The 3,521-nt window shown below is 49.0% G+C and overlaps 1 pseudogene across 1 annotated transcript in view; it reads left to right on the top strand.

Annotated features, from left to right (window-relative positions):
- The first annotated feature begins 2,786 nt into the window (after window positions 1-2,786).
- The window catches only part of LOC105516286, a 2,334-nt pseudogene continuing 1,599 nt past the window's right edge, over window positions 2,787-3,521 (top strand). Inside the window, exon 1 of the transcript XR_001002466.1 lies at window positions 2,787-3,351. The product of XR_001002466.1 is annotated as a histone deacetylase 1-like (transcript). The remainder of the gene's footprint in view (window positions 3,352-3,521) is intronic.

Below are 3,521 nucleotides of genomic sequence, written 5' to 3'. Positions count from 1 at the left end.
AATTTTTGCATTTTTAATAGAGATGGGGTTTCACCATGTTGGTCAGGCTGGGCTCGAACCCCTGACCTCAAATGATCCGCCCACCTGGGCCTCCCAAAATGCTGGCATTACAGGTGTAAGCCACCACGCCCCAGCGACCTAACCATTTTTCAAAAGGAAGAATCCCCAAGCCCCTCGACCTGGCAATCCCACTTCTTGGCATTTGTCTTGTAGATATACATCCAGGTATGAAATGACGCGTCTATGAAGATGCTCAACACAGCTTTGCTCATTGTAGCAGGTTAGGAAGTACCCATTGCTGGGACTGATTTTAAAAACAATGGTAGTGCTACATATTGTGGAATGTTCTGCAGCTGATAAAAAGAATGGGACAGGCCAGGTGCAGTGTCCCGCACTTTGGGAGACCAACGCAGGAGGATTGCTTGAACCAAGGAGTTCAAGACCATCCAGGGGCTGGGTGCAATGGCTCACACCTGTAATCCTAGCACTTTGGAAGGCTGAGGCAGGTGGATTGCCTGAGCTCAGGAGTTTGAGACCACCCTGGGCAACATGGTGAAACCCCATCTCCACCAAAAATTAGCTGGGCATGGGGGTGGGCGCCTGTAGTCCCAGCTACTAGGGAGGCTGAGGCAGGAGAATCACTTGAACCCAGGAGCCGAGATAGTGCCACTGCACTCCAGCCTGGGCAACAGAGGGAGATTTCACCTCCAAAAAAGACCAGCCTGGGCAATATAGTGAAACCCTTTCTACCACACATTTTAAAATTAGCTCAGTGTGATGGCATGTGCTTGTAGTCCCAGCTCATCAGCTCAGTCCCAGCTGAGGTGGGAGGATTGCTTGATCCCGGGTGGTCAAGGTTGCGGTGAGTGATTGTGCCACCGCACTCCAGCCTGGGTGACAGATACTGTCTCTATTTTAGAGACAGTAGGGTCTTTTAGGTCGCAAGACCATTCAGTGGGGGAAGGAACTGCCTCTTTGACAAATGGCGATGGGACTACTGGAGAGCCACATGCAAAAGAATGTTGACCACCTGACTTACACCATATACACAGAAATTAATTCAAATTGGATGAAAGTTTTTTTTGTTTGTTTTTGTTTTTTTTGAGATGGAGTTTTGCCCTCATCACCCAGGCTGGAGTGCAATGGCACGATCTCAACTCACTGCAACCTCCTCCTCCTGCCTCAGCCTCCCAAGAAGCTGGGATTACAGGTGCTCACCACCACGCCTGGCTAGTTTTTGTATTTCAGTAGCGATGGGGTTTCACTATGTAGGTCAAGCTAATCTTGAACTCCTGACCTGAAATGATCCACCTGCCTTGGTCCCCCAAAGTGCTGGGATCACAGGGGTTAGCCACCACGCCTGGCCTTTTTTATTTTTATTTTTATTTTTTGAGACGAAGTTTTGTTCTCGTTGTCCAGGCTGGAGTGCAATGGCATGATCTCGGCTCATTGCAATCTCCTCTTCCTGCCTCAGCCTCCCAAGTAGCTGGGATTACAGGCACCTGCCACTTTGCCCGGCTAGTTTTTGTGTTTTTAGTGGAGACAGGGTTTCACCATGTTGGCCAGGCTGGTCTCGAACTCCTGACCTCAGATGATCTGCACCCTTAGCATCCTGAAGTGTTGGGATTACAGGCATGAGCCACCATACCCAGCATAAGATGTAAATGTAAAAGCTAAAACTATAGCTGTGCACAGTGGCTCATGCCTGTAATCCCAGCACTTTGGGAGGCAGAGGTGGATGGATCACCTGATGTCAGGCATTCAAGACCAGCCTGGCCAACATGGCGAAACCCTGTCTCTAAAAACATAGTCTCTACAAAAATTAGCTGGGCATGGTGGCACGTGCCTTTAATCCCAGTAACTCAGGAGGCTGAGGCAGGAGAATCGCTTGAACCCTGGAGGCGGAGGTTGCAGTGAGCTGAGATCGCACAAATCCACTCCAGCCTTGGTGACAGAGTGAGACTTTGTCTCAAAAAAAAATAAATAAATAAAAGCTAAATGACATTGGCCAGGCAATGGTGCTCTTGTTTTTTTTTTTTTTTTTTTTTACTCCTAGGTATATACCCAAGAGAATGGAAAATATACATCCACACAAAAACCTGTACACAAATGTTCACAGCAGCTCTATTCACACTAGCCAAAAGATGGAAACAAATAAAAATGTGGACTATCCATTCACTGGGGTATTATCCAGCCATAGGAAGGAATGAAGTACTTTAGGAGCTCAAGACCAGCCTGGGCAACATAGCAAGAGCTGGCTCTACTGAAAATTGTAGCCCAGTATGGTGGAGCGTGCCTGTAGTCCCAGCTATTTGGGAGGTAGAAGGATCACTTGAACCCAGGAGATGGAGGCTGCAGTGAACTAGGATCGCACCACTGCACTCCAGCCTGAATGACAGAGTAAGATCCTTTCAAAAAAACAATCAACAAACCAGGTGCGGTGGCTCACCCCTGTAATCCCAGCACTTTGGGAGGCAGAGGCGGGTGGATCATGAGGTCAAGAGATCAAGACCATCCTGGCCAACATGGTGAAACCCCGTCTCTACTTAAAATATAAAAATTAGTTGGGTGTGGTGGCACGTGCCTGTAGTCCCGGCTACTCGGGAGGTTGAAGCAAGAGAATGGCTTGAACCCGGGAGGCGGAGGTTGCAGTGAGCCAAGGTTGCCCCAATGCAGTCCAGCCTGGTAAGAGAGTGAGACTCTGTCTCAAAAAAACAAACAAGGAGTGGAGCAGCGGGCGGGAGGGCGGATGGACCGACTGACGGTAGGGATGGCAGGCGAGCAAGATGGCGCAGAAGCAGGGCACCCGGAGGAAAGTCTGTTACTATTACGACGGGGATGTTGGAAATTACTACTACGGATAAGCCACCCAGTGAAGCCTCACCGAATCCGCATGACTCATAATTTGCTGCCCAACTATGGTCTCTACCGAAAAATGGAAATCCATCGCCCTTACAAAGCCAATGCTGAGGAGATGACATCACTGTGTGCAGTCATCACAGCGATGACTACATTAAATTCTTGCACTCCATCCATCCAGATAACATGTCGGAGTACAGCAAGCAGATGCAGAGATTCAACATTGGTGAGGACTGTCCGGTATTTGATGGCCTGTTTGAGTTCTGTCAGTTGTCTACTGGTGGTTCTGTGGCAAGTGCTGTGAAACTTAATAAGCAGCAGACAGACATCGCTGTGAATTGGGCTGGGGGCCTGCATCATGCAAAGAAGTCTGAGGCATCTGGCTTCTGTTACGTCAATGATGTTGTCTTGGCCATCCTGGAACTGCTAAAGTATCACCAGAGGGTGCTGTATATCGACATTGATATTCACCATGGCGACGGCATGGAAGAGGCCTTCTATACCACAGACCGGGTCATGACTGTGTCCTTCCATAAGTATGGAGAGTACTTCCCAGGAACTGGGGACCTACGGGGTATCGGGGCTGGCAAAGGCAAGTATTATGCTGTTAACTACCCGCTCCGAGACAGGATTGATGACGAGTCCTATGAGGCCATTTTCAA

This window comes from Colobus angolensis, unplaced genomic scaffold, assembly GCF_000951035.1.
Source record: "Colobus angolensis palliatus isolate OR3802 unplaced genomic scaffold, Cang.pa_1.0 Scaffold28, whole genome shotgun sequence".
In the NCBI taxonomy this organism is placed as follows: domain Eukaryota; kingdom Metazoa; phylum Chordata; class Mammalia; order Primates; family Cercopithecidae; genus Colobus; species Colobus angolensis.
This window is presented reverse-complemented; position numbering and strand designations above follow the sequence as displayed.